The sequence below is a fragment of the Aotus nancymaae genome, unplaced genomic scaffold, assembly GCF_030222135.1.
Source record: "Aotus nancymaae isolate 86718 unplaced genomic scaffold, 86718_ANA_hifiasm-v0.15.2.pri h1tg000006l, whole genome shotgun sequence".
Lineage (NCBI taxonomy): Eukaryota > Metazoa > Chordata > Mammalia > Primates > Aotidae > Aotus > Aotus nancymaae.
This window is the reverse complement of record NW_026988417.1, coordinates 98,632,500-98,644,531: the sequence shown is the minus strand read 5'-3', so window position 1 is coordinate 98,644,531 and position 12,032 is coordinate 98,632,500. Positions and strand designations below refer to the sequence as shown.

At 39.4% G+C, this 12,032-nt stretch overlaps 1 protein-coding gene across 6 annotated transcripts in view; it reads left to right on the top strand.

The window, feature by feature from the left end:
- TENM3 (teneurin transmembrane protein 3) overlaps window positions 1-12,032 on the top strand; it is a 1,556,403-nt gene that overhangs the window by 1,517,822 nt on the left and 26,549 nt on the right. The window lies entirely within an intron of this gene.

Here is a 12,032-nt window from a genome sequence, read left to right as displayed (position 1 = left end):
TGTGATACAAGAATATAACCGATAATAGCAATATAATCTTAAGGGCTGGAGGATTCCACGTCTTTGAGAGCGAAGAGCTTCTGTAATTTTTGGATCCTGGCGGGCACAGTGGCTCATTCCTGTAGTCTCAGCTCTTGGGGAGGCTGAGGCAGGAGGATTGCTTGAGCCCAGGAGTTTGAGGCCACAGAGAGCTATGATTGTGCCACTGCACTCCAGGCCAGGTGACAGAGCCAGAATGTATCTCTAAAGAAAAAAAAATTGGATTCCTCTTTTTGAGAAAGGAGACAAAATTGCAAGATACAAAGTTAGATGCAGGACTTTGGAAAGGGAAGGGACCCATGTAAGGGAGAAGCTCAGAAGCTTAAGTTTCAGTTGGCTTTATGGTAAATTTACCTCTACATAAGGTTTAACATATTGCTTCAGACAGACCTAGCATCTTAGCAGCAGACCTGAGAAGCATCCTACAGCTTTGGTTTTGGGCATCAATCTTTGGCTCTAGGTTTGCCCACCTGATGAAGCTGACTGTATCAGGAGCTTGCATTGAAGAAAAACTTTAAAAACATTTACAGTGAACTTTGCTGTTCACTGTAAACAGAAGGGCTTAAGTTTTTGTAATCAGTTATTGGAGAAGCTGGGCCTCAAAGAACCTTACAACTAAATGCAAGTCAGGAATTGCTGTTTGCTACCTGAAAGCATGTGAAAAGCTAGGAGGCTCATTCAGCCAGGGTGTTCCCATAGTTAATGTGGAGTGGTGGCCCAGGCCATGTGCTATCTGAACAGTCACATGTTGGGAGTCACCAAGAATGAAAGGAAAATCAGGCATTGTGTATGTTATGGCACATATAAATGTGTTCTCAATTGCTTGTGCACTTGACTCACTTGTCCAAGCCATAAGGGGAAATTAGATGGGCAGAATGGCCTGTTGACGAATACAAAATAGTCTTTGAAATGAATCCTGAGTTCCTTGGTGTGATTTTCACAATGATATGCTGAAGCAAAAGTATTTCCTTCTGTAGGAGCACACCTCTAAAATTATAGTAAAAGTCAGTAGAAACAAATGATTCAATATACAAATATTTTCTGTACAGCTTTTCTGGAATGTATCTTACACATAAAGCTTAGTTCTCCTGTAGTTTGAATTGCTTTTCTTTTTTGACAGATTCCCTTTTAATAAAATGAATGTTACCCAGCAGCACGATTTTGTCAGAGGAACAAACCTTTTCAATGGAATGACATTAAAATTCTGTTCTTAGCATTCCTTTTGCTCATTTTAGTATCGCAATAGGAAAGGAATAAATTGGAAGTTAATGGAAAGCACTTCCTTTGCACTGTTTTCAAAGTGATAGCAGGCTAGATTGCCAACGAGGCAAAAAAGAGCACAGGGAAAGTGCCACCGTCAGATGAGAGTGGTCAGGAGAGCTGCTCTGATTATAATACCTTCAGGAAATGGTGGTGGCATTGGCAGGGTTTCAGTTTAGTTGAAAGCAGGGGAAAAATTGAGAAATAAGTTTTTAGTCTAGTCTAGCACTCACGCCCTGCTCTGTGGGTCATTTTTGAATGTGTCCTTATTTTGTTGCCAGAAGTTCACTGTACGGGTTACTGCTGACACTTGAACTTCCTGCAGCAGATACAGTGGTTTGCTTATGGCCTATGAATGAATTTTAATCAAGTTTGGAAAATTAGAGAAATTTTATTGGTGGAGCTGATATGGGATAGTATAAACCAATTTGGATTTTTTACTTTTTAAAGAAATGATAGTACAAGAAAAGAAGATATATTTCTCTAGTAACAGACAACCTCCAAGAATTTCAGACTTAGGAATCCGCATACTGGCTGAAATAGGTGTTGGGTTGGCAAGCCAATCTTGTAAATATCTTGTAAATAGAATGGGAAAACATTATTTCAAAGAATGAAAGGTTTTAATTAAAATACATCAAAATCATATTTTCACCAATACTAACTCATTACATGTCATATTTAAAGTATGTCCATTAAATCTTATAACTAGATAAATTGCTACAATGGCAACTAAACTATTCCAAAAAGCATTATTAAAATATCTTACTAAACATCACCCTCACAATTTTATATATATATATTTAAAGAATATCATAGTTTAACAAACCAGTGTTTGAAAATGACTTTTCTAATAAAATTAACAGAAGTACTCAGTTTAAAAAGCAGCGTTTTATTCATTTTCCTCATAAGATGTCTACAGCAAAGACAACTAAAAAATTTCTAAGAAACCTTTATGTATTTTGCAAAACAATGGTTCAAATGGAGCACTTCACCCAAGGAATTCAGAATCATGTCAGAGTGACAAATGATCATTTTTTTCTTCCCACACATTCTTATAATTTGGCTGTGAAAGAGCAAAGGCCTGCCTCTTCTAAGAGTCAGAAACTTTAAAACACATTCAAAAGGAAATGCACAAAAAGAAAAGGGTGTGGGGGGGCGGTGTCATTATCAGGCAGCCCCTCCAGAAGCACTGTCTGTGTTCACAGAGCAGCACGTATTGTCTGTGTAAGTTTGAGATTGTTAATGGGCAAACTCAGCCCCTGTCGCTGCTCATCAGAGCCTTGACAACAGAGTTTCTGCTTCTTGTCTCCTGACCTGGGCATGCAGCGGGATGTGAGCATCCTAATAGAGGCAGCGGGGAGCCTCTGAATCCCTGTCAGAATGCCTTTGTTTTTGTAGTTATTGGCGAACTGGCCGACTCCCAGAATATTAGTACGTATCTAATATTTCCCTTCATTTTTTAGAGTACCATGCGTCTATGTGTCTACTTTAGACCTTACAAAGGGCAGTTGGTAAGTTCACAAAGAAGGGATTTGACAGGTTTGACAATGATCAGAGTGTTACCAAAACCATGAGATTGCAAAAGAAACTTGCCATCCCCCACTGAAAAACACCTGTTTTCTATGACTTTCATGACACCAGTCCATCGAGCTTTGATAACATGCTCTATAATCATCTTCCTTCACAGATACCTTACACAGAATAGTTAAACTTTTCAGCTCAAACTCCCAGTTGTATATGGCCAGTTTTCTAACTAGCCTGGTTAACTAAAAAGCCTTGAGATTAAAGCTTTTATAGGATAGAAACAGATAGAAGAAGATCAGGAATCAATAAATTTGCCGACTGATAAAAATACACTTGTCATAGTTCCTTCCAAAGAAATTTTAAAAGAGAATTAGTTCAAATTACTTACCTTACATGTTTTTCTTTTTTTTTTCTTGGTACAAACTTTAGTGTACAATTAACATGTCACAGTATTGGTATAAGTAAAAAATGAAATGTAAAAGTATTTCATAAAATACAAACTTTCATTATCTTTGTGGCTCCCACTCCTGGAGTGTTGCTGTGCGTATAGAACTCTCCCAATACCTGTTTGTTGAATGAAGAAATAGAAGACAATCAAATATGTAGACAGGTCAGTGTTTATTTGCAGAGAAGAATCTGGTAAAACCAAAAGCTGACGTTTGCCAAGGCTCCATCGAAAGAATACCTATAAATGCTCTTTTGCATTCTAAATTAGTTCAAACCTCTGTACCAATAGTGAATGTTGAAAATATTAACACTACCCACTTCTGTTACTGATTTTTAAAAATATTTACCCACTATTACATGTTTGCTCACTGTATTTTGCTTTGTAAATAAGGACTTCCTCAGTTGATCTTGTTATTCTAATAATGAAACAAACAGACAAACAAAAACTTCATATTGTTAGCACTTTTTTCTGAAATGTTGGTGTTAAAGAGTAAAGTCAGAAAATTGGCTGGGCGTGGTGGCTTACGCCTTGTAATCCCAACAGTTTAGGAGGCTGAGGCAGGCAGATCACCTGCAGTCGGGAGTTCAAGACCATCCTGACCAACATAAAGAAAACCGGTCTCTACTAAAAATGCAAAATTAGCCAGGCGTGGTGGCGCACACCTATGATGCCAGCTACTCTAGAGGCTGAGGCAGGAGAATGGCTTGTACCCTGGAGGTGGAGGTTGTGGTGAGCCGAGATCACGCCACTGCACTCCAGCTTGGTCAATAAGAACAAAACTCTGTCTCAAAAAAAAAAAAAAAAAAAAAGAAAACTTTTTCCATGCAAATACAGTTAAAGGATATTATTTTATCTGGTATCAGAAAGGATTCTAGGAGAAGAAACCTTTCAATGAGGTTTTTATCCATCACCAATAAAGTAGGTAGGGTGATTCTTTAGGGTGCACAGATGGGGTTTCTTTAACATGATAACTGTCATTTTGAAAACTAGAGATATCATCTGCTTCTTGGCAGCAGTTTCTCTCCATGTTACTTGTAATTATTATGTCCTATTGTGATTCATTAGAGAAGTGGCTAATGTTAGACATGCTACTGGGTGGTATGGCGGGAAGACTACATTGGGTATCAGATGGTTTGTAACTCAGCTTTGAAATCATGACTTAGACTAATATGCTTCGTGAGCTACATAATTGATTACTGACTGAATAAACCATCTTGGCCCTGACCTTCTCTTCCATTGACTTGCTGGGCTGTAGGAAGGACACCAACTAGCTAATGGAGTCCTCTTGTGTGAAGACACTGATAAGCCTAGTTTCTCTCTTCACTTAGTATTAGGGACTGCTCCCTGCTGCTCTTCATAACTCTTAAAAACAATGGCCACACAGATGATAATTCCTTAGCCAAAGTAATTCCAAGGACGCTAAGAAGATCTCACCTGCAAGCTGAGATCGCACCATTGCACTTCAGCCTAGGCAACAAGAGTGAAACTCCGTCTCAAAAAAAAAAAAAAAAAAAAAAAAGCTCTCGCCTGCTAAATATTTATTTGAAAACTTTATACCCCAAAAGAAACCATGGTTCTTACACTTGAATGCACAAAAGAAAGGAAATCCAGCGTACTGAATTGGGGAATAGAATAAGTTATTTAATAGTAAATGGCATTTCACAGTTCTCTGCTTGCTTACACACATAAAATACAAACCATTTGGGCGTATCTAGAGGCTCTTCTGTCTGGTTAAAGGAGACAACATGAAGAAACTATGAATTCTGGCTGATATGTACATGCACACCAGCAGGCTAGTGACATTTTTTTTAATCTTGGGAATTTGAATATTTGGAGCTCTATATTTGTGGAACTGACTCTGTGATTTTTTGTGAGCTATATTCAGATTCACAGAGCAAATAAATGAGTTTCAGCTTTTACACATTGATGTAGGTATGTATGAGTCTCCGGCTTCTCATTAGGGTGCTTTATTGTCCTTCATTCAAGCTTTACAATTTCAGAATAAGCTTCTGAAGCACTTCTTTATAAGGAACTGAACTCAGTGCTCATGGCAAACCCCACAACTCCCATGGACATCAGTTCTCATCTAGGAGTGCCTCAGAGAAGGGATCTCCGAAGAGGAAAGACCGGCAGTGTAAACAGTGCATTTGTTACACCTAAGCCTATTTCAAGTTCAAAATTGCATACCAAAAGCGCAAATAACGCAGGAAAATATAATGATAATTACCCCAAATTAGAAAAGATATGCCCATTCTTGTTGACACTGAATCCTGTTTAAACAGCCTGACTGTGGTGCCATGCTGTGTTCTTATAGGAGTGACCGTTGTAATAGCTTCTAATGTTAGAAAAATTATAGAGGTATCGGCTGGGCGCCATGGCTCACACCTGTAATTCCAGCACTTTGCGAGGCCAAGGCGGGTGGATCACCTGAGGTCAGGAGTTCAAGACCAATCTGGACAACATGATGAAACCCTGTCTCTACTAGAAATACAAAAATTAGCTGGGCATGGTGACGCAGCTACTCAGGAGGCTGAGGCATGAGAATCGCTTCAACCTGGGAGGTGGAGGTTGCAGTGAGCTGAGATCACACCACTGCACTCCAGCCTGGGTGAAAAGAGTGAGACTCCATCTCAAAAAAAAAAAAAAAAAAAAGACGAAGAAAAAGAAGAACTATAGAGGTATCTTCCACGGACAAAACTGAGAGGATATCCTTTCCTTTGATAGGCATCTGCCATCAAACCCTAAAAACTAAACACTGAAACCATGCGTCATGGTTATTTCTGCCAAAAACTGCATTAAAAGCTGAGCAGCCCACTTTATAAGTATATATACATACACATATATACATATATTTGCACACACACCCATACACATATACATCTTAAAATGGTGCTCAGCCACCTGCTTTATTTTCCTTGTCCTGTTTCTTTCTTCATGGAAGAAAACATTTAGGAGATTAAGAATGACTTGTGAGAGATTTTATCAGCAGATCACTTAAAAACGTGGGAAAATTCTATTTCTGATAGAATTCTAAATATTTGATTTAATAGAATCAAATAGTAGATTGCTATTTTTGCCGTTTTGTTTAATTGCTTAATAATTTTGCTTTAAATTGTTAACCAAAATGCGTATTTCCAGGGACATCAGTAAAAGAATGCATAGGCAGTTTTCTAATGGCTGCTGTACATTTCAAGCATTAACCTGAACACTATTGAGTCAATACTTTTATTAATATTTGATCTATTCCAGTTCCCTTCTGCAGTCCAGTTTTTGTAAAAAATTAGCTCTGCCCAGGTTTCAAAGGAGAAAAGGAAGTGGGGAAATAGTGTGTTAGTCAGATTACTCAAAAAACTGAACAAAAAATAAAAACAGATGAGTCAGATTTTCTCAGTTCAGCAGCTGTGTCCTTGCAGTGTATTGATAGTTGCAAGGTTGAATTAACTCTTTCAGGGTGTTCCATTTGGCAAATCAATGTTCTGGATGTGCTAACTTGTTCCACAATGGTTCGAGAGTAAATACGGCTTCCACAAGTGTCCTGTTTCCTCTTTAAAGTCATTACGCAACTGTCTAGATTAGACACATGATTTTATGGCTTCATATCTGTGTGCATCGTCAGCTTCCCTTACACGGTGATTATCAGATGATTTACCCTAAGACGAAGCTATGTACACCAGCCATTTAAAATGATTGTTTGATCATAAAGCAAGAAGTCTACACATGGATGATCAGTGCAAGAGAACTTTTCATTTTTTACAATCACAGAACTGAAGGTTGACAACTGGGTGTTTTCTAGAGACCTTCCAGCATCTCTGGCTTATTCCTCTGATATCAAAATAAAAGAAATGCCAGCAGCTCTCACTCTTGGTTTCCGTAACTCTGCAGCCTCCCAGGAAGGTATTCAACACAGAGAAAGCCCCTGGCATATGTTCCAGGATCCTAGAGTGGTTTCAGAATATCTTGAGGCTGCAAATGCAGAACGAGCGTGGACACGGTACTTCTTTCTGGAGCTCTACCCGGGTTGTGGAAGGCAGTCTGTGAAGGAGATAGGTGGTTGAGGATATACCATCCACATGCTTCAAGTCACTGAACTCCTCACTTAGCAACACCCCCCCATCATCACTGCTCCCACATCTCGTAAACACGTGTACTGACACACTTTAAAACAGATTTCCTAGACTTCAAGTTCATCCCAAAGTTTGGTGAATCTATGATTCTTCAGGTGAGACCCCCACAACTCCTCAAAAATATTGATGTAAAGAAATACCCCTTTGTAGCACTTTCTAAAAACTACTTTTTGTTCTCTTTAAGTGTGTTTTAAGAGTGTAGGTCTGATATAAATCAAGATTTTCCCATGACTGGGCTTTTCAATAAAAAACAGTATATAAAAAGCAAAGGCTGAAAAACTTATAGTGTATTTTAAAGTAGTTAATTGATAAGCATTTAATGAATGTAAGTCAAGCATCAGCTAGAAGAAAGACCTCATTCTGTTTCAAACTCTAGAAAAGAAAAGATGGAAGCAAGTTCTAATAAAGGCAAGCATAAGCCTTGCCCAAAATGAGAAGAAAGTACTCAATTTATAGAGGATGACGTTATTAAGCTAGGTCGGTTAGCGTTAGAGTAACAAAGAAAGGTTACAGGAATGTTATCATCTGGAGGAGCAGAATGGCTGGGTATCTAAATTCATCAGACTATTCCTAGAGAAGCCAAAAAATATTCAGGATGACTAAGCCTTTAAAAGCTAAAGGAAGGTCAGGTTGGGTTTACGCAGTGGTTGTTTATAGTTTAGAGCTAGTGAGAAAGGTTATGCCCAGCTGTTTGTCATCATGTTCATATCTGTGTATGCATATCCAATTAAGGATTAGTTCGTTTATCCCTTACTAATTTAGTAAGGATTTCTAGTTTTTTAACTTAATTTTTAAAGAGTACCTCGTTCTTCTTAACACAGCGATTAACCACAGGCATAGTTAGTCCCATATGGGACTGGTCCAGGCCACACCAGCCTCTGAGAGGCACTGTTTCCAAAAGCAGCTATGCCAGCTAAAAGAAAATGAGAGTCTTTTCCATGCTACATTGCAAAGGCAAACAGATTGGCAAATTGTTACATTATTTCAAAACTCTTAGGCTTTGATAAGGTGGGAAGTTTTCTGTGCTTTTTGATCATCAAGCTTTTCCTATTTATCTCCTGATTTCCTGGCATTCATTTATTCACTCATGCACTCATTCATTCAACAAGAATTTATTCTGTGCCAGGTACTGGCCTTAGGTGCTGGAGAATGCAGAGCTAAATGACACACTCCCTGCTTTCTAGGAGCTCAGAGTCCACTGGGAGAGAAAGACAAGTAAACAATGATAAGAATGGTAAGTGCTATGATAGTTGTTGGACAGACTGTGGAGGTACTGCGGAGTATCATCTAAATCCGATTGAGAATTGGGGACAGGCAAGAAAAACTTCCCAAGGGAGGTAATTTTTAAGATCAGTGTTGGAAGTTGTAAATAAAGGCTACCCAGAAGAGAGAGAAAGAGACTTCTAAGCCAGAGGAAAGCATTTTCCCAGGAGCAGAACGTGGCGGGTTTTGGAAAGGACATACAGCTCTGAGTGACAGTAGCATCGAATGTGTGCAGGGAGGAGGGAGATGACAGCAGGGAGGGAGATGGTGGCTCCACACAACTAGAGCTTGCACCGCAAGGGAGGAAGAACTGGATTCCAGTGATCTTCCCTCCAGGGTAGGTGGGTCTCTATTCAAGGATTATGACAGGGACAGCAGCATAGCCAGTCTGGTGACAATGTAAGCATAGATTTAAGGTAGAAAAGTAGGTTCAGAACGGAAAGTTAGGCGGCAGTAGAGGTAGGTCAGTCATTAGGAAATGAAATGTAACTTGCTGTCTGAATGTTAAGTGGTAAGGGCAAAAGAGGATCAAGCATGAGTTTCTGTTTTCCCAACTTAGGTGACTAGTGGATACAGAGATACAGGGAAGAATTGTAGGTTGATGGACAAAAGATGCCTTCAGATTTGTAAATTAGGACTTTGAGAGTACCATGGCACAGTCTAGTTTGTGATAAAAAAAAATGTCTGATTGGAACTTAGGAGAAGACAATTCCAAAATGGACATGAGGGCTATTGAGAGAGCTAAAGCTTTGAGTGTGAATCAGATCATATTGAAAGGGAATGTGCTAGATCTGGTTACAAGTGGACAAAAAGGTGCAAATATGTGAGTTTACAGACTGGAGTTTCCTGTGGCTTCATAATAAAAGACAACAGCTGTGTTAATACTTAAGGATCCACTTTCTGCTACTGGGTGCTCTATCCCTGATTCTTTGAAATCTTTAAATCTGTATCTTCTCTTGTATTTTCCATCACTTTCTGTATTTGATCTTCTTTCTTTGTTCCCTTTTGCTCCTTAGCTGCCCAAATTTGGCCATTCCTCTGCCTCCCCTTCCTTCTTGCACTTTGCACGATGTTCATTTCCTCTCTTAAAGCTTGTGAGTAGGTAACGGTCGTCTCCGTATTCTGTCATCTAGACTCTGATTCTGTCTACTACTGCTATTGTTTTTCCTTCTCTTCCTCCTTCCTCACCTCCATTTTCCAAGTCATTGACGCTCATGAGATGAGACTAAAAACCTGGGTTCCAGTCCTGATTGTGTCACTTACTCCTAACTGCGTGACTGTGAGAAAGTGAGAGCACCTCTCCTGATTTTCTTACCCTCACCTGTAATATGAAATGCTCCTTAGTAATTAAAAATCACTTCGTATTCAGAAGAAAATATGTGATTCTACCATTTCTTTCCAACTTCTCATAGGCTGCTGTCAAGGTTTATTCCAAAAGAAACAACACTTAACAAAAGTAACCAAGTCTCTGCTAAAACAGCTGTGCATATTGCATTTCGTCAAACCTCGTATCTTAAGTGTTATGTTGGTGGTAGAAATAACAATTTATAGTAATAAATAGAATTTTCTCTTTCCAAATGGGCCACCTACTTTTTAAAAATCTTTTCCACTTACTAGAAGCCTCTCACAGCCCTGCCTGTCCTTGCTCACTGCCAGGGTGTGGATCTGTGTACAGCTGAACAAGCACCAGGATACAAGGAGAACAAAAGAGAAGGAGGAGTTTGTCCTCTGAGCACTTCCAGATCCATGGAATAAATCCAGGAGGATGAGGGCACGCACAGTTCTGCTTTACAGATTCTTTGGAGCAAAAATTTTCCTTGCCATCAGCTGTCTAGCAGGTCTCTGTTTCAAGACCGGATAGCTAAACAAATAAGCCGCATCCCACCCAGGTCAGCCTTCCTCACTCAATAAACAATTAAAAAAAGAAAACAAAAAAAAAAGACTGGCTTAAATATGATTCTTCTCTTAATGATGGATTACCCAGAATCTTTCGAATCCCTAAGGGAACTAATTCTGGAATGCCCTGACTTGCATGCCTTTGTCTCAAGGCCTGTGAATTTCAGAGCTGGATATTATCACTTTGTCAGTTCTCCCTGATGTGATAATGACTATGAAAGGAAAGAGGCATTGGGTCGCTATTTTTGAATTTGATCCTTGAAGAAAATGTCATTTCTGTGACCATCTATCACTATGCTCAGTGTTCAAAAGGGCTGGACCAGAGAGGAGTGGGGAAGGCTCTGCCCTTGTCTACATGCCTCTGAACTCATGTTGTCTGGGGTGTTTGAAAAAAAAAAGGAATGAAAGCTTGTCTACAGACAGCTACCCTTTCTGGTTTTATGGAGCAAGGCACGGGTCAGAATTTGCCCCATCAGCAAGACCTCCTAATTAAATGCAGAAGCAACAGAGAAATTCACGTTGGGGTTACCCACCCTCACCCCATACAATTCTCACCCCTTTGTCATCAAGATCCCCTTAGCACTGAGACCAGACTCACGTAAAATAATACTTTCTTTTGTCTTTCTTCTTTTGCATTTTCCTGTCGTTTTTGATAATATGTAGGAAGCAGTCAATGGAGTATCAGCTGGTGTCATGATGTGAGAATAGGCTGACTGCCGTACTTCCCTTGGTGATGGAAGCATTTTCTATCCAGAACCTGATTTTTGAGGATTTCTTACTACCTTGCTACAAATTATGATGTGTTGATGAGATAATTGTTAAAATACATAAACCGCAGTGTCCTTCCCAGAAGATTTAAATGTAAACTCTTTGGCTGTTGCTGTTACAAGTCACATTATTGCCATTAAGATTCCGCATCAGCCCACCATTCGACGTTCGCTGTTTGTGCAGGTGTCCCTCCTCAGGAATGAGATTAAGGAGTGATTTGTGTCTACGTGTTTAGTCATGACAGGGTTAGTAATTTTGTTCCACTTTACCTCAACAACAGATAAGAGGCTGTTACAAATTAGCATTGTGGGAAAAGCATCGTGGTCACTGAAGACAAGATGGAGGGGATTTTTTGTTTTTGTTGTTGGCTGTTCAACTATGGAAGGAAATTTGAGCCTAAACTGTGTTAGATGGAAGAAAAGATTGTCCCTCTGTATAATGTGTGTGTGTATTATATAAACATGTATATATACTATCTATGCTATATATACACATCACACACATATACATTAGAGAGAACAAGCGAGAGTGGGAGAAAGATGGGTTAATTAAGTCTTTCATGAGAGTTCTTACTGGGATTCAAGTTTGAAAGCAAACCCATGCACCACACTAAGCAGCTCTCAGTGCAGGCTAGTTCTGGGATGGCCCTGAGGAGGATGCCGAGGAAGGGCCACTCATAAGGAAACTCGAACATTTATCCCATCTGGAAG